The sequence below is a fragment of the Zalophus californianus genome, chromosome 13 (genome assembly GCF_009762305.2).
Source record: "Zalophus californianus isolate mZalCal1 chromosome 13, mZalCal1.pri.v2, whole genome shotgun sequence".
NCBI classification, from domain to species: domain Eukaryota; kingdom Metazoa; phylum Chordata; class Mammalia; order Carnivora; family Otariidae; genus Zalophus; species Zalophus californianus.
In genome coordinates, this window is record NC_045607.1 from 49645080 (window position 1) to 49664157 (window position 19078).

The 19078-nt window shown below is 41.3% G+C and overlaps 1 protein-coding gene and 1 long non-coding RNA gene across 4 annotated transcripts in view; one reads left to right on the plus strand and one right to left on the minus strand.

Annotated features, from left to right (window-relative positions):
- SLC24A2 (solute carrier family 24 member 2) overlaps nt 1-19078 on the plus strand; it is a 244530-nt gene that overhangs the window by 21993 nt on the left and 203459 nt on the right. The gene's annotated exons all lie outside the window — the stretch shown is intronic.
- LOC113934702 lies at nt 1544-4243 on the minus strand. Its single transcript, XR_003523769.1, has 4 exons — nt 4116-4243; nt 3437-3622; nt 2435-2529; nt 1544-1848 (listed from the first exon to the last, which is right to left on the minus strand). It is a non-coding gene; the product is annotated as an uncharacterized LOC113934702 (long non-coding RNA).

Sequence of the window (19078 nt, forward strand, 5' to 3'; positions counted from 1 at the left end):
AACTGAGCCGCCCAGGCGCCCCGTTGTTTTAAAGAGAGCGAGGGTTTTAACATAGGAGCAGAGTGCTTGCAAAATCACTGGGAGGGCTAGGTCTCCAGGCGTGACTCCAGAACCACACAGTAGGCCTGGCCTGCCCCAAAGAGATGCTGCTTCTGCCTCCATCAGGAAGGGCAGGAATCAGGAAGCTGCCCCTGGGACTGTTGTTTCTGGAACAAGCCACCAGTGCCCTGCCTCTTGGCATTATGATCCTTGTCACTAAACACCACAGGTTAATAAGAGAAATTCTCTCTGTGATTGCCAGGGGAAAGAGCAGAAGTAGTGGAAGCAGAGCATGTATCTCACTTTCCCTTCCTAAATCGAGTTTGAGAGTCTCCAATCAACTAAACCTCCATGACATCCTACACCACAGCCACAAGGGAGGCTGGGAAATGTCGTTGCCAGATTGGCCAACCCCTGCAGTTCAGGAAGGCATACCAGAAGGAAGGTGGGCCAGATGCTGAGCACCAGACCTGTGTCACTGAGGAGTCCCACACTCAGAGGTGGATGTGCCCAAGGTCATACAGTGAGGGATAGGTGGGCTGGGGGCTCTCACAGAATGGGTCACATTCTAAGCTCTGTGTTCACATTCCTCTCCATTGCCTAACTCCACCCAGTTGGGAAAGGAACGTTTCCAGAGACAACTTCATGGAGAAATTGAATCTTGAAGGAGGGGTGGACTAGATCCTGGGAAGGCATTGGGTAGGGTAGGGCCTGCAGGGGAAGGGGCATCCTCCCTCTTCCTCTGGTACAGAGGTTGTGACCCCTTCTTCAGAGTCTCTGAGGAATCAATACAGTGGCTTACCTCCATGAAAGTGAAATAGTGAGTGTTCTGACCTCCATAATGTAATTTAAATTGTTAGGGTTGTGGAAAAGTTTAGGGCCTTTAGTTTTTCCTTTATTTGGTTTTTTGAAGGGTATCTCTCTTGCATGCATGTTCAAATATATGATTTAATAATTTACATACCTTTCCTGCTAGAAAGACTGCTTCATTCTCTCAAAGAAGCTTGGTGGTTGACGTAGGTGGGAGATTCTGGCAGATGTCAATTGTGGGAAGCAGAAGAGGCTTGTGGGGTACATCTCCTGCCTCTGCAGTGACAGAGAGAAGTCTGGGGAGACTGAGTCACTCTTCCCATCTAATCCACAGTCAGATGCCGTAGGATCACTGCCCGGTCCTCAGTTTGGTTTTCTACTAGTGCATACCTGTGGTGGGACAGTAGTTTTGAAGGAATATCTTATTCTAAACAGGTGACTAAGTAAGCAAATACTGGGCTTGGTGGAAAAAAATGAGAACATACCAAAACAAAGAAGTACTAAAAGGTCTTTGAAACTTGGAGGTTTGGATATTACAGTTCACAGTGGTGTAATTTAATTCATTCCATAGAAGTTAGAGGTGAACATGATATTATGGGAAGATGACAGTTTAAAAAATGAAGATTGGTTGTGTGCCAGTCTGACTGATAAGCACCCAATTGCACAGGAAATGGACAAACTATTTGGGGATGTTCATAGTTGAGGGTCATTAATTTTTTTTCCACGTTTTTAGCTCTGCTCATCAGCACTTAGAACTCTCCAGAATAAGAGCCATCTCTGTTTTTAAAAGCTTTATTGATTGTCAACCCAGATACAATTCAGGGTTTCAAAAATGCTGGGACTTGGCCGGGGGTGGGGGGGTGGCGCGACCAGTTGAGAGATGTGGTTAGATGAGAAATGACTCAGCTGGGTGTTCCTCTCCTCTCTGTCTGCTGAGTCAGGGAAGCTGTTGGTGATTGAGGCCATCAAAGGGGGCCTTTTGTGTCTCCATACAAGGCTCTTCAGCCAGCCAGAGCATGCAAAGAAAAGGATCTGATAAAGAAGGAGTCTAGATCTAAATCCCACTCCTGGTACCTGAGGGATCCGGGGACTCCCTGTTTGGAAGCTGTCACTTAGGAGTCCTGGCATTTCCATTTTTCATACCTCTGACATTTGTCCTTATTCTGTCTGCTAATACATATAGAGAATTTTGAGCATAGTGTAGTAGTTAGGAGCTTAGATTCTGGTGTCAGATTGCCTTGGTTCAAAATCTGGCTTGGCCATGTATTATCTGTATGATAATACAGATACAGTCACAATACAGTGACTTGGGGAAGTCACTTAATTTCTCTGTTCCTCAGTTTCCTCATCTGTGAAATGGGCATGATAATAGTACCCACTTCCTAGGACTGTTGTGAGGATTAGGTAAATAGATTACTTATACACATACACCCCTCTATAAAAATTAGCTATTATTGTTGGTGTGGATTCTTTGTTTCTTCCTCCCCACAACCCTATGAGGTAGATCTTTAGTAAGACTATTAAACATAGGTAGAAACCGAGGATCTGTGTGTTTAAGGAGTTTGCTCAAAGGGACAGAACTTACAAGGGGTTGAGCCAGGGTCCAAATGCCCAGGACTGAGTGACTGCAGAGCCTGTGCTAAAAGGCATCTTCATTCGCCCTGATGATTGCGTTTAACTCTGGAAGAGACGAGATGTTCTTTATTCAGCCACAAGGAATCCTTTGCTCACTAGGATGCAGCTATAACCCCTCTGTTTCTGGGTTTCTCCTTCACGTTATGAACCCCATCTTTGTCCCACGTTTGATTCCTACTAACACTTCTGAAGTCACGCACCTCTCCTAGGTCTTTTCTATCTGCCAAGAAAAATCGCCTGCCTTCTTATCCCCATCCTGGATCAACGCCTCATTCTTTCTGCACCTAGTTTCTCTAGGTTTTGTTCTTCCTCATTTCTTCCCTGGGAAGCAGCTAGTGCCAATGTCACATAACCAAATACCTGTCAGGCTCTCATCAAATGAACAGTTTTAAGGTCAAATTCTGCCTTCTGACAGCTTTTCGAGAAAAGAGAAAATGGTTAGTGCATTGCACATTCTAATTTTGGCAAAGGAATGATTTCTTTGCAGAGAAGCTGCTGGTGCACAGAGAGGAACAGGACCGGTCCTAGCTTTGGAGCAGATTAGGCAGAATCAGAGTGCATGTGCTCAGAAATGTCTAACTCAGTCACTTCCTTCCCTCATGGCCTGGTAAAGTACACTCTCAGGTTGGAAGAGAGCTGTCTCCATCCCCCTTCCCACTCCTGATCTCAGGTCACGCACGTACTAAAGAAAGAACTGTGGTCCTCTCTGCAATTCTGGGGAAGGATGCAGAGCAACACGTCGGGTGGCCCTTCAGTCATCTACAGGAGTCTAATGCTTAATGGGAGACTTAGGGGCATGCTGGCAGACCCATGGAACTCTCAGCGGCCAGTGTCTGGGTCCCTTTTCCCCCTAAAAATCGTCCGACTCCTCTCTCCCCAATATTGGTCACATTTTCTTCAGATGAAGCGAGTAGCTCGGTGATCCTCAAAGCTGGCTGCACATTAGAATCACCTGGGAAGTTTGAATAAGCTCCTGCAGGTCCCAGGACATCAGAGATTCTGATTCAGTGGTTCCTGAGTGGGCATGAGCATCAGTATTCCTAGAAGGTTCCCCAGGTGCTTCTGCTTCGCAGCTGAGTTGAAGCCGCCCTTGAACAAGCCATGGAGCATCGGCCGGCCCTTGACATCTTTGCTTCTTCTACCAAATAGAGATAACAGTAGTATTGGTCCCATAGGGTTGTTGACAGGATTAAAGGGTTAAAATACATAAAGAGCGCCGGAGTGAAGGCAGGCACAATGTGCTTATGTGGGCACAGACTAGGGAACCAGAGAAACCTCTCTCCAGCGGTAAAGGGCTTCCCAGAAGCAGGCCTACCCCTTGAGCAGGGTCTAGAAGGACAGATTTGCTGGACACCAGCAGGGCAGAGGACACTCCAGGTAAAGGAACAGTCTTTACCAAGTCATCTTAACATGCAGGAGCATCAGATGGCAGACAACTGGCCGTAGCGTGCCACCATCTGTTGTTGGGGGACAGTGATGGTTGAGAGGCTGAAAACAAAGACTAATGCCAACCCTTGAAGGACCTGCGTGCCGGCCCGGAGGCAACTGGATTTTACCCTACAGGCACGAAAAGCCGCATCGGTTTTTAAGAAATGGAGAAACATCCTCAAAATCGCATTTTAGAAAGTTACCTCCTAGCAATGAGGAGACGAAAAGAGGAAATGGCTGGTGGGGAGGGGGCTCTGTGAAGACCCTTTTGCTGATGGGTGAGGTGAGGGACGCTGACAGCTGACCCCCTTGAACTAAGGGAGAGACAGGGGGAGGGACTTGAGAGGCAGCCTCCCCGGATGTGACAGTTGATTGAGGTGTAAGGAAGTAGGGGCGGGGCAGGGGCGGGGCAGGGGCGGGGCACACGGAGGCTGCCCGCCTGCGGCTGTTGCAGCCTTGCTGTGCGGTCTACACTTGAGACAGGAATTCTAGGAGGACGAGCGGGTTTGGAGAAGAAGAGAGTGAATTAAGCATTGGCGTGTTGAGAGTGAGAGCCTTCTGGGATAGCCAGGTAGAAGACATTTAGGTAGAAGTTCTTCACCAGGAAGCTTGAAGAGAGAGATTGTCACACCCCTACGCCTTTCCAGTCGTCCCAGTAAATCTTTCTGTACTCTGGGCCTCTGGGAAAACTTTATCCTCCAATCAGCTTCACAAACCAGAAGTCCGAATCCCCTTCAAAGACTTGCTGTTCTTGAACCACAACACCAATAGCAATCTACACCCTCCTTGTCCGGGAGGCCCTGGCAACTGTGATCCTTTGTGTCTTGGCTTGAGTTCTAGAGTCTAGGAGCGGCCTGCATGGCTCCCCAATTTGGTATATTTCACTAGGCTTCATCACAAAGGGTATTCCAGATGGAGGAATTTGGTTCATGGTCCCAGTGGCAGAATGAGCTGCAGTGCGTCAATGACTTTATGCTGTTAAATAAAAATTTACTCCGTCCCAAGTTGTGGCCCATAAACACGTGCTGCTGCATGACCCTGACCCCCACAAAGCCTCACCTCATTAGGATTACTAGGTAAAATACAGGGCAACTGATTAAGTTTGAATTTTAGGTATACAAGGAATCATTTCTTAGTATGTCCCGAATTTTGCACGGGACAAACTTATACTAAAAGTGATTGCTAGTTTACCTGCAATACAAATTTAACTGAGCGTCTTGGGTTTTTATTTGCTAAACCTGGCTTCCCTAAACCCAGTCCACCTGGAACATTTCTTGTCTTGCCTCGAACTCTTCTAATAAGAAATAAATGGCTCCTTTTGCCTTTAGCACAAGGAGATCAGCTGAACTCGATTCTGGAATGACATGGCCCTGGTTCTCCCTTATCCCCCACACAATAAATTATCTTTGTAGGTTGTTTGTTCGTTTGTTTTGTTTTAGATCTCTGGTGGTCTTTGTTTTATTCTTTGAACACACACCTTTAAAAAAAACAACAAACAGGTACCCAACCAAATATAAAAAGAGAGCCAAAAAAGAGATCCTGGTTGGTTTAATAAAATTCAGACGGGGAGATCAGCCAAAAGAAATGAAATGCTATTTCCCTATCTCCTTTAAACAGAATTAGCGAATACCTACATTTTGCTGAGGATGCTGGAAATCTGTATTGCATGCCCTTTTGTCATTTATTTTAACCTCTCTCCCCTGAGTAACCTGAGCCCAGGGCAAGAAGAGAGGTGACTTGGGTCAGTGTCTGGAATGCTCACATCAGTCTTGCTGATTCATGAGACTCTTTGGGGCTTATTGATGGCATCTGGAAATAGTTCTGGAAGCTGGTTGTGCCGATCCGATCAGATGTGTTTTATCCTGCACCACAAGGTCGAGAGAGAGAAATTGTACAATCTGGTGCAGCAACCTGTTCAAGATAGGAGGAGGTTCTTGTTTCTAATTTAACACAAACCCACTTCCTCTTGCACTCTCTCCATTTGAAATGAAGGGTTGCTTATCACCCTCCCCTGAGGTTGAACTGTATCCTGTGCTTCTTCCATCGTTCTGCACCTAGGGATGCTTTAACCCTTCTGGTCAGACCAGTGCTATTAGAAAGCCGAGAAGATGTCTGAGCTGTGTTCTTTAAAAACCCAAAACGAAAAAGGAACAACAGAAACCATTGGGTCTCGGCTACCTAGTAAAGGGGCTGACCAATATTGCTGCGAACTTCACCAACCCGCCACATCTGGCAACCATCCTACAGAATCCTTACTGTTTAGCTGTGGCTACACATTTGATTAAACACGCTCAGAAAATGCCTCAATAATTTTTTTTTCTGCCACGTACCCCGCCACATCAGTAGAAGGCCAGTCTTAAAAATTCCTGTGTCATTCCTTGGTGTAATTTCAGAGGGAAGAGAATAATGTTTTGTTACTTTGTTGAACACAAAGAAACCAGTGTTTCATGGTAAAGGGGGAATTGTGCCTGCTTGTTTATGAGTACTGGTGGGAGCCAGGGAACCGAAACCTCAGATCTGCTCTCCTGCACAACATATTTATATCTGCCTCAATTCAGCTGAGTGTGAGCCCCTGTCAAATGCTAATGGCTTTGGGTATTTGTTTTTAGTAAATAATTCAACAAATCCCCAGGGAGGCTCGTAGGCCTTCTGCTAATGCAGATCTCTTTTGTGAACGTGCCCCTTTTGCAAAACCAGAAAACAGAGAAATCTGGATGGGCTGAGAGGTCGAGATGGAGCCAAGTGTCAGCCCTGAGCACAGGCCTGCATTTAGCATCCTGCAGTGGCACCATTTCCTACCTTTCTGATCCCCAGCAATTTATTAGCCTCCGTGTGCCTCTGTTTCCTCACCTGCGAAATGCACAGAGTTGTGTGGGTGAAATGGCTTAAAGCAGGGCAGTCGCAGTCGGTCCCTGTGCATAGTCCTTGTGCGTGTGGGGTGTGTCTGTGCAGTCATGAGTGAGTTCGAGCAGCCTACAGTGCTCCCTCCATCTGATCTGTTCTTAGGTCATGTGAGTGTATGGAGGACGTTCATAGTAAAAGTTAATTTCCAGATAAGGCAAGAAGAATTTGCTCTGGCTGATCTCAGGAAAGACTGCTTGGTATGTCAGATGATAATAAAAATTTTGTAATTAACTTCTGTCAGTTGCCTATTACAGGCCGGACACCAGGCTAATCACTTTACCAGCCTCATGTAGTCTTCTTGTAGGTAGGCTTATTATCCCTGTTTGACAGCTACAGAAATTGAGGTTAAGGATATGTGTATCAAGTTACATAATGTGGGGCAAAAAAAGCAAGCTGCTTATGTATATTATGAAACCAGTTATAGAAATGTTTTCGAGATACATACATATGCATGTATGTATATAAGAGAGAGAAAGTAAAGGTATAAAAAGTGCATGGGAATGATAAATAGCAAATCAGGGTTAGGAAAAGCAGGGGAGGAATGGGACAGGAAGGGAGGACAGAGAGCTTCAACTTGATCTGTCATACCTTCTTTCCAGGAAGTGTCAATAGGGCAATATGCTAAAGTCTGAATAAGTCAGGCAGTGGATTCACAGGTGATTAGTATCTTCTCTGTACCTTTTGAATGTTTAAAATATTTCATAATTTTAGGAAGAGATTCTATCACAGCGATCTGGAGAGGGTTAGCACAGCACGGGCGCACACAAACACGCAACAAATGGGATTGTTCTTTGAGTTGGCTTTTCTCCCCCCAGAAGTATTGCTATGAAGTAACAGTGCGGACTTCACTGTTGGAATTCCATTCCACAGCAAAGATGCAACAGTTAGAAAGTTTTCTATGAATTCCCAAAAGGCACTCAGAACACCTTTGGGAATGTTCTTACAGTGGTCACATACACCAACAACATAAGCAAGTGTGACTAAAAATACATATCTTCAAGTGCACAAAATAAATCTTCCTTGTCAGAAATAGCACTTAGCTTAGCCTCCCCATGAATCCTCTGTAGGCTTTTTGGCCTTCATTTTTTAAATACACGAGTTAAAGAAATAAGGTAGGGAGTACTATTTTGAGAATAATACCAGAATCAGGGAAAAATAATTCTCTGGGTCAATCAAAAATTAAAAGCTTCCCATTGCATGCCCTTGGGTATATTTTGTAATTTTTAGCTGATTGCAGAAGCAGTATCAATTTTATTGACACTAGACTGTTACGGTAATGGCTTTTTTTTTTTTATTATTGAATTCTATTACACTTAGTCACAGTAAGCCTACACACACTGTCTGCAGTTGGAGTCGCCTCGGGCACTCCTCTAATAGCATAGAGATATTGAATATTTTCATATCAGGATTAGCAATTTCCCCTGCCTGTCATGGCTGCTAGAAAAATCAGCACTGCTGATTTCATTCCATTTAGATTTTGCTTCTAGTTTAGGGGTGACTTCTGACTTTGATGCACAGAAACTAAATAAAATATTTGAATGTTTCACTGATGAGCTTACTAGAAGGTTGCCATAGGCTCTGAAAACAAGGGAGCTGCTTATCTCCTGACGATATCGTGTAGTTGAAAAGAGGATTGCACTCGCCCACGTGTGCACTCATGCATTTAAAAAAGAAAAAAAAAGACAAAAAGAAAATGCACACTAGGAGGAGTTACAAAGATGGAAGCAGAGGTAGGAGGAGCCTAGAACCAGGAGCCAATGAACATGGGTAGCCTTTAGAAGCTGGAAAAGGTAAGGAAATGAGTTCTCCCCTGGAGGCTCCAAAAGGAATACAGTCCTGCAAACCCATTTTAGATATCTGACCTCCAGAACTTGCTTGTTTAGCCAGGTATCAAGGGGTGATTTGACCGCACATGTGCTTTAAAGACATAATCCAGAAGGTTCCTGAACATGCTTATATCCTTGCTAAGAGGCAATGTTGCTCAAGCGGAAATTGAGGGCACCAGCCCATACCTTTCCAAGGACAGAATCACCTGGCAGGCGAACTAGCCTCAAGGAAGTTTCTGGAACCTTGAGGCAACCTCCAGGACGACAACAAAAGTCTAACCTAGCTGTACCAGGAATACTAGTCAGAGGAAGAAGGAGATGGTTGTATCAAGGACACAAGGGGGAGAGTTGGTTTGGGGAAGGAATGAGAACATCTGTCTCCCCCGAAGTGGAAAGGAAGAAAAGAGAAAAGATGGAAGTGAAGGAAGGAAGTGGCATTTGTTTTCCAGTTTTATTTAGAAGTAGTTGACATACATCCCTGTATAAGTTTACGTGGACAGCATGATGGTTTGATTTACATATATTGTGAACTGACTCCAACCGGTTAACATTCGTCATTTCCTGGGGATACAATAAAAAGCAAAGAAAAACAATTCTTATGATGAGAACTCTTAGGATCTACTCTCTTAGCAAGGAAGTGTTATTTTGAATTGAAGACCATGGTCTTGGCCTTTGCAGTGACATAGACAAGATCCTCTTCTGAATCTGAGGGAGGGGGCTTGTTGTCCTTGGGGAAGGAAGAGGTTTGGCTACAGAATGTGCCAGAGAGTGGACACGAGGTAATAAAACAGCACAGAGCAGCTCTGCAAGCCCATTTGAAATGAAATAGACTGGATCTTCTCCTCCAGCAACACTGTGCAGCATGGTGGTGAAGGTGAAGGACCCAGGACAGAGGATCCAGTACTGAATGGGGTGAAGCCATTTTTCATTTTAAACCACTGACTAATCAAACAAGCACAACTCTCCAGTTTAGAGGTGAGTTAATAAAGTTAAGAAGCATCCCCCTCGCCCGCAACCTCACCAAAACATCAGTGCATTCATGCCGTTGGCCTGTGTGCCCTGTGCAGTTTCTAGAACACCAAGAAATGCATCTAAATCTCCATGCTTTTTGAATCCAGAAAGGCAGTAACATGCCTCAGGATAAACAGAGCCCTAGAATCGGAGCATAATTTTACTGCTAGATATTTTAGAAGGGGGCAGCACTTAAATAATTTACCTAGTAAGTAATTTAGAACATTTTTATATTATGCAAACAAGAACAGATGGTGGAATGCAAAATCTCTCTATCTTTGTTGGATATAACACAGACTTCCAAGAAATTAGACTTTACAGCAACCACTTTGGGCCATAGGCCTCTGCCCAGCCCCCACCAACACCCACCCTCTGTCGTCTGCTCTGGGACAATGGCAAAGTCCGAGAAATGTCACTGAAGGAAAACACTTCATTCTTCCACCTTGTACTTATAGTACAGTAAATGATCATTGTTTAAAAAATGTAGAAAATCAGTGTCACCTGTATTTCAAATACTGTTTCCCTAAAAAGCAGCTGATTAAAATTCTGTATAATTTATAAGGAGAATTACAAATCAGTGTATGATCAGCTTCTCATGAACAGAAGTGAAAAACTGATTGACCCCTATGACATAACCTCAGACATAATTATCCAACTCAGCTCTAACGGCCTTCTTATACCAATACTGATTTTGACTTTTTAATTTTTACATACTGCTATTTTGTAAGAGATGTTAAGCACTGAATTTCCCTTACTTTTCAAAATAACAGGTTTTTCTCAGACTTATGAAAAATTCAAAGACATTTAAAAATTGTTTAAGTCTTTCATTGAAACACAAAAGAGTTCTCTGGCTTTAATTAGAAATTCCCATGTCCTTGGGGGTTGGGGGATGGGTTAGCCTGGTGATGGGTATTAAAGAGGGCATGTATTGAATGGAGCACTGGGTATTATACACAAACAATAAATCAAAAACAAATGATGTAATGTATGTTGATTAACATAACATAATAAAAAAGAAAACTAAAAAAAGAAATTCCCATGTCCCATTGGGATTGCCATCTGTTGATAAAGGGTCCCGGTAGTTTCCCTCCAAACGCCACAATATGGTGCCATGAAGCTGTCATCCATTCCAAAGGGAGGGCTGCTTTCTCACCATTAGGAGTACATTTATGGTCCACAGACACCAACTGACTCAGTGTCCTGTTAGGGGATAGTCCTAAGGATAGGTACCTGTGTCGAAAGGGGTGAGAGGTTAAGGTCTTTGATTCCTTTCACAGGTCAGTTCTTAGTTTGCCTTATTCTTGAAAGGAGACATGTTCTAATACTGGTCAGAGTGCTTTTAGAAAAGGAGGGCCAGGCTACAAATCATAGAGCAGGATCTAGCCCCTCTTTAGCCACTTGTCCTATATTTGAATTAAGAAAAGTTTCCAACCTCCCTGTGCTTAAAAAAATTTTTAGACTGGATATAGGGGAGGGAGTACAGAGAGGAGAATGGTAATACCAGCTCTACTCCGTAAGACAATTGTTAGAATTCAATGCCGTCATGCTAATGAAAATGCTCTTTGGGGGATGGTTCTTGTTATATACAAATATTGAAGATTATTAAATAGAACACCAACGACGGCTGTGTTCAGGATATGTCTCGGAAATTTGCTCAGAGGAGATTGCTTTACACACAAATATTGATTGGCTACAACTACGAGGCAGTCTAACAAAAATGGAAAACAGAAAATTTCCTAACTTAGGGGAATATCTTCTTGATTTAAGAAGGCTCTATAACTTCTCTACTATTGAGGGGTTTATTTCCTGCTTTCACGCCTTCTGAAAAGATGGGCAACAAAGAACAGGCTAACAGGAAATAGACGAGCTGCCAGTTTCTTGTCTTTTATTTTTAGCTAGTCTAGTCCAGGTGAATTCATTAGTGTTACTGGCTTGTTTTCCTTAAGATAATACCTGCCCATCTTCCCACAGCTTATTTTGACTACACTTGCAATCGGTTATTCTCTGGTTTTGGCGATACCCATTCATATAACATGCAACTTTCCTCTCATCTGCTTTTATTTATTTTTTAAAATATCTTATTTATTTAATTTGTCAGAGAGAAAGTGAGAGAGCACAAGAAGGGGGAGCAGCAGAGGGAGAGGGAGAAGCAGGCTCCCCACTGATCAGGGAGCCCGATGCAGGACTCGATCCTAGGACCCCAAGATCATGACCTGAGCCTAAGGCAGACACTTAACGGACTGAGCCACCCAGGTGTCCCTCTCTCATCTGCTTTGAAATAAGCACCTACCTTGTAGCTCTCGCATGTTAACGACATCAGTGCCTTGATGGTGATTGCTTCTGAGATGGAATTTGGCTCTTTTGCCTCTGAATTGCAGTATTGCCATATCAATTTCATTCATACTGGGAGCCTCTAAGAGACATAATGTAAACATGTGAGAGATGTGTGGCTGATAGTTCAGATACATTTCAGACAAAATTATTCCAGCAGACACCATGCTAATCACAGCATTGCTAAGCCAAAACTTGTTTAATGGTCCTTTTAAAAAAAAGTAAGAATGGAGATAGCTGAATATTCAAATAGTTGAAATTGTTCTTGTCTGTTTACCTGGGGTGGGAAGAAGAGGCGTTTGATATTTTACACAAACGTGTGCTCAGTAAAAGAAAATAGTCCGTAGCTTTAGGTCAAGCCCAGATTATAATTTTTGAAGGTTGTATCGGTGGGGATCCAGTGAGGAGGCAGGAATCTCACTTGTTACTTGAACAGGATGAACTTAACCTAAAGAATGGTTACCTCCGTATAAAGTTACCTAAAGTGTAAGAGAACTGTAAGGTACCAGGGAGGTAGAAATGCAGGAAGCAGCTGAAGCGGAGAAACAGGGAAGAGGTTAGAGTTTTTAAAATTTAGAAACCTGGAGGAGGAGGCTGCTCACTGATGCCCCGGTCTTTGAGCAGAGGGCTATGAGCCCGATTCTACAAGAAACAGCATGCTGGCTTTAGCTGCTGCCAAGGGAAAGGAGTGCCACCCCTGGGGTGAAACTCACAGGATCAGGAAACAGACCGGAAGTGCGCGGGAAGTACAGAGGAAGGAGCAAGTCCCTTCTTCCACCTACACACTTCCGGTCTCCCTCTAGCTCCCTTTTCCGGAGAACCACAGGGTCAGCTGGCAAATCAGAAACCTAGTTGGCAGGGTGGCATCCCCAGTTTCAGAAAGCCAGGACATATAAGGGTGGGTTTGGATCTAAGAGACAATAATTTCATCACTGGCACAAAAGTTTTCAGACAAGAAGGCTAGTGGATGGCGGCAGAAGAAGCCAAACCTATGAGCTCTTAGGAAGAGTTAGGTAGCCCTCGGGATGCCAGGAAAGGCATACAAAATGTAGCATCATCTTAATGATTGTCCTCAAATGACAGTCAGCTTTAACAGTGTTTATTAACCTTCAAATGAAGCCAGTAAAACGAATTCAGTCATAGAGGACAGTAAACCATCATGAGGCTGTTGTAGGTCTCTGCAAATAATTTATTTTTACTGTGGAAAATTTCAAATGTACCTAAAGTACAAAGAAAAATACAATGAACCCCCAATTGTACCCAGTACCCAACTATAACAATCATAAGCATTTGGCTACTTGTGTTTTATTTATCCCCCCACACTCCCTTTCTATTCCTCCAGCTTCGCATTGAACTATGTAATTTTATTCCTAAACAATTCAATATGTTTAGTTACAGCTTCCTGACTTTCCACAAATCAAACATGCTCATGTAAACCCCACCTAGATCAGGAAAAAGAATGTTCCAAACCACTCAGAGTCCCTGTATAGTTCTTTTCTAGGTCCTCTCCCCAATATTTCCCTAAAGAATGACTACTATCACCTGTTTTGAATTTTGAATATATGGACTTATATAGTGTGTACATTTTTGAGTTTGGCTTCTTTTGGTCAATGTTGTTAGTGCAATGTAAACATGTTGTTGCATGTAGCCATAGTTCATTTATGTTCATTGTCCTGAGCTAATTCACTGTAGGGTAATACCACAATTTATTTGTTCATTCTGCCATTGATATACAATTGTTTCCAGCTTTTGGCTATTACAAAAATGTTGCTATGAACAATCTTAATGCATTCCCATTGGTTATAAGTCAAGAAAGGAATTGTGGGATCTTAGAATATGCACATGTCCAACTTCAATAAATCCTGTCTAACAGTTTTCAAAGTGGTTAGACCAATTTACCTCCCACTAGTTCCTATTGCTCCATATCCTTGTCAACACTTGGCATTGTCTGTATTTTTTCATTTTAAACATTCTGATAGGTGTGTCATGGTATCTCATTATAATTTTAGGTTGTGTTTCCATGATGAGCACATTTTCTAATGCTTGGTTCTTTGGATATATTTTCTAAGGAGTCTGTTCAAGTATTTTACATGCTTTTACTGGGTCATCTATCTTTTTTCTTACTGATTTGTAGGAATTCTTCCTATATTCTGTATCTGAGTCTTTGTTGGACATAAACATTGCATGTATCTTCTCCCACTGTTGCTCACCTTTTCATTCTCTTAATGGTGTCTTTGATAATAAAAGTTCTTAATTTTGTTGTAGTCCAATTTATCAGACTTTTTCTTTATAGTTAGTGCTTATCATGTTCTTGTTTAGGAAGCTTTTACCTATTCCAGTGTGATAGAGATATTCTCTTGTGTTATATTCTAGAAGCTTTTTTTTTCCCCAACCTTTCACGTTTAGGTCTATAATCCACCTGCAATTGAAATTTGTTTATGATGTAAGATACAGAACAAGGTCTTTTTTTTCCCCCTCATATGGATATACAATTGACCTGCACCATTTCTTAAAAAGATTATTATTTCCTCACTGCACAGCAGTTTTACCTGTCATAAATCAAGTGATGGTGTAAGTATGAGTCTGTTTATGGTTTCTCTATTTGTATATCCTTGTGTGGATACCATGTATTTTTGATTGTAATAAGGATTGAGACATCTAATGGTGTACATTCTTGAAGTTTGTTCTTCTTCAGAACTTTCATGGCTATTCTTGCCTTTTTTTTAATTTCTGTGTAAATTTTAAATTGGCTTATCAATTTCTAAACTACCTGAATGAATTTTGACTAGAATTGCATTAATCTGTAATTTAACTTGAATAGAAATGACTTATTTGCAAATGGAATCTTTTACCCATAATCATATTGTAAGTTTACATTGATTTAGACTTTTTAAATTTCTCTAAGTAATGTAGGGGTTTTTTTTGTAGAGGCTTTGCATACATTTATTTCATTGGATTTATTCCTAGATGTATGATTTTCATAGGCTTATGCCATTTTAAATGGTTAATTTTTTACATTTTTTATTTTCTGCCTTTTGCTTGCATATGGAAATCTAATTGGTCTGCTAAATTCAGTTATTCAAAATTCAAATAGTTTATGTGAAAATAATTTGATTTTTTTTCTGTGTATACAATCATGTTGTCTGCAAATAATGCTAACACTTTATTTCTTCCTTTCTAATCTTTATACCTTTTTATTTTTTGGTTTATTGCACTAGTTAGGACCAATACCACTTTTAGACCAGCATATCACAAACACACATTGAACATAATACATTTATTTTAAAAAGACACGGGCTCCTCTTTCACATGGGATGTTACCCCAAATATCCACTTTAACCCTAACACCATCCAGCCCCCCCCAAAAGTGGGTCTCCACATCTCTTGCATTGTCTTTGAAACAAAAGGTGATGGTGTCCAGATTCCACGACAATTTGTGAGTTGTCTTGTGTTGATAGTAGGGACAAACACTGCTTTGCTTTGTGGTGAGGGGAGGTTGGAGTGGCAGAAGCACTTAATGTAAAAGGCAGATTAATTAACCTGACACATCTCTCCTCCTAGCTAGCGTGAATGCATAGATTCCTTGAATAATGAAGCATTGTTTCCCACTAGTTTTGGCTTCTGTGTTCTCTTTATGCTCTTACTTGTGGTCCCAGGGATTGACAGGTTTGCATAAATCAACATTTTTGCAGTCGTTGTACATCCCAGTTGAGGAGCATTTTCCAGAAGAAAACAACTTATGTTACTCTGAAATTTGTATTTAACTCTAGATCTAATGTATGTGATGCTTCATACTGATTCTTTTCACTGGCATATAGAAGAACATTGAATGCTAGAATTGAAAATGTTTTAAATTTATAACAATATTTAATCAAATTTATTAAATTTGCAAAAACATAAAATATCAAGTTTCTTTAAATTTGATTTAAAAATTTTGAGATTCACTAATTTGTTTGCATCCTGCCTTTAGTTTTAATATATAATTTTGAGGATTTTAGGAGAAAAGTGGCATTTTTGAAATCAAAAAACTTTTGATATTTTACATTTTCTTTATTTCTTATAAAAACATTAAAATTTATATACTTCGAATGCAATCATATTTTATTTTTTAATCCTTTAAATCATTACTTTCAATGTTACCTATTCTATGAAAATCTTAACCCATAACAACATGAGAAATTTGCAAAGTTATAAAAATAATCTTATGGAATAAATATGTAATAATTGATGAATTATTCATGCATTCCTTGTATGACTTATGCAAACATGGCCAGTCCATCAACAAGACACCCAGATATGTACCATAATAATTAAATTTAATCATCTTTGATACTTTGTCAATTTTAAGTCCTATAAAAATACTAGTTTTCTACTTTTTTATTTTGTCCTCATAAAGGTAAACTTCTCAAGGTTGGAGGATAGAATGTGGCCTCCATTTTTCTTCTTACCCTTGTCCTTGCAAATGACCTTGGGTGAGTCTGGCTAGGACTTTGGGTTCAGCGCTGTATAGAAGAAGAGATAGTCAGCATCCGTGTTTATCACAATCTTCAAATGTTCAGTTAGTTCAATATCAATTTTTTTTTGTCTGCTCTTTCTATCGATTTCAGGGAGAAGTACATTGAGATTTCTCATGATGTTTGTAGATTTGTCTATTTTTCTATTAATTTTGCTTTGTATATTTTGAAGCTATGTTATTAGACACATAAATTGCACATTCTTATATCATTATGTTGAGGTAACCCATTTATTCTTCTGAAATGGCCCTCTTGATTTCTCGTCACTCTTCTGGCTTTAAAGCCTGTTTTGTCTCATTTTAATATAGCCATATGAGCCTTTTTTGGTTAATTTCTGTCTGGAATTTTTTACTCTTTACTTCCAATCTTTCCATACCCATATAATCAAAGTGTGTCTCTTGTAAGCTGCATGCCTTGCAATCTTATTTACAATCATTTGTTTACAATCTTTGTCTTTTAATTAGAATGTTTAGTCAATTCATACTTGCTGTAATTATGGATATATTTGGGCTTAAATCCATCATCTTATTTATTTTCTTTATGTCTTACCAACATTCTCAGTTCTCTTTTTCTCTTGTTATTTTGCTACTTTCTGGATTATTATTACTATATTTTGTTAACTTCCTCTGTTTTATTATTTTATTAAAACTGTAATTACATCACACAGGCTTAACTTACTGAAGTCTGGTATAAATTAGTACTTTTACCACTTTCTGGACAATGTGTATTAAGAATCTTAGGATATGTTAGTTCTATTTAATCCCTTCCCACTTTCTGTGTTACTGTTTTCAAGTATTTTATTTCTAAAGATGTGTTTGCCTGGCTCAAACTGCTCTGTCCATTTTTGTCCGTCATTGCTCAAATGTCGCTTCCTCAGAGAGCCTTGCCTGCGTCATCCTAATTCAAACAGCCTCACCTCATGCCTTTCTTCTGCATTCCTTTGTTTTTTGTGTTTCATCATGGACTTACCACATGAAATGAAGTATTTGTTTGTTTTCTGTCTTTCTCATTAGAATGTAAACTTCATAAAGGCAGGGGCTGTCTGTCTTCCTCACCAGGACTTGGTCCAATAAATGTATGTTGACTCACCAGTGTAGGTCAAAGGTTCCCCCCAGAGACCAGAGCCACTAACTCTCAGAAATGAAGAAAGCAGAGGCCCATTGGGCACTGGAGAACTGCTGCAAACCACAAGTCAGAGATTTTATATCAGGAAAACTTGGGTGGGATACTGGGATCTCTCCAGAAATAAAACAGTGGGCATATTTCCTCTTTTCATGTTTTCCATTCATTCAACATTTCCTGAATACCTGTTCAAATCTGGGCGCCAAGCTAGGGGCTGAGTACTGTGCTAGACTCCATGCTATGTGTGGTGAGCAGCATTCTCTACAAAATCCCTTCATAGATTATCCTGGGAAACAAGACCTGGCTAAAAAGAACAATGTAACAGAAGGAAACAGATCGTTCCGGGGGCGACTAAGTGGCTCAGTTGGTTAAGCATCTGCCTTCAGCTCAGATCATGATCTCAGGGTCCTGGGATCGAGCCCCGCATCGGGCTCCCCACTCAGCGGGAGAGCCTGCTTCTCCCTCTCCCTCTGCCTGCTCTGCCTACTTGTGCTCTCTATCTGTCTGTCAAATAAATAAATAAAATCTTAAAAAAAAAACCTAATTAAAAAAAAAGGAAGAAACAGATTGTTCCGCTGGTGAGGTGTTCTTGGGCTGAAGGAAATCAAGAGCTTTGATCCTGATACCCCTTAGGCCAGCTATGTTGAAACATGATGCAAAAGAGTATTCACACATAAAGGTACTGAGAACTGATCCAAGAAAATTCTAAATCCAGAGCCCCCTGGAGGTACAGTGCCCTGTTTTCCTCATTGCTGAGACTCAAGAACCAAAGGCTATCAGGCCTGGAAACTTGGACCAGGGTCCCATCCAGAGAGCAGCTTAGATACCAAGGGTTAGCTTGGACCCATATTAGCCTTTTTTGTTTTTATTTTTTTATTCACCAGTCACATGTGAAGACTTCTGAAATGTTCTATCCTTATGTGGTTTTATGGTCACCATTTTCTTCCCTTGTAAGCAGTTGAGCCTGACATGGTGTACGGGATACTTGCCTCTGGCTTTTGCCCATTTCTTCAATTAAAAAAAAGGGGGGGGGTTATGGGCTAATTCGTAGGTTGTACTCACAGAATGGCTAATGTAAAAAAAAATCAGCATTTTTTTAAATAGTTGGGGCTATCTTATTTACACATTTTCAGCTCTCAACCTTTTCTCCAGCCTGACAGGCAGACGGGAAGGCAGCTGGGCCTATAATAGAGAGTGATCCTAGCAGCCAGGCCCTCCATTTCATGGTCAGCCCTGGGTTCTGCATGTGGAATGCAGCTGGCATTTGCAGGCAGGGTACCTGCAGAGGAAGAACCAGCATGGCCATGGAGAAGAGGTAGTTCTCAGGTGTGATATTAGGATCTCATCCTGAGGCAGATTCGACATTGCTGGAACACTTGACAGACCACCAGCCCTGAAGAACTCATATGAATGGATGTGCTCATGCCATTACACAGCCAGTGTTTCTAGTATTTCCAC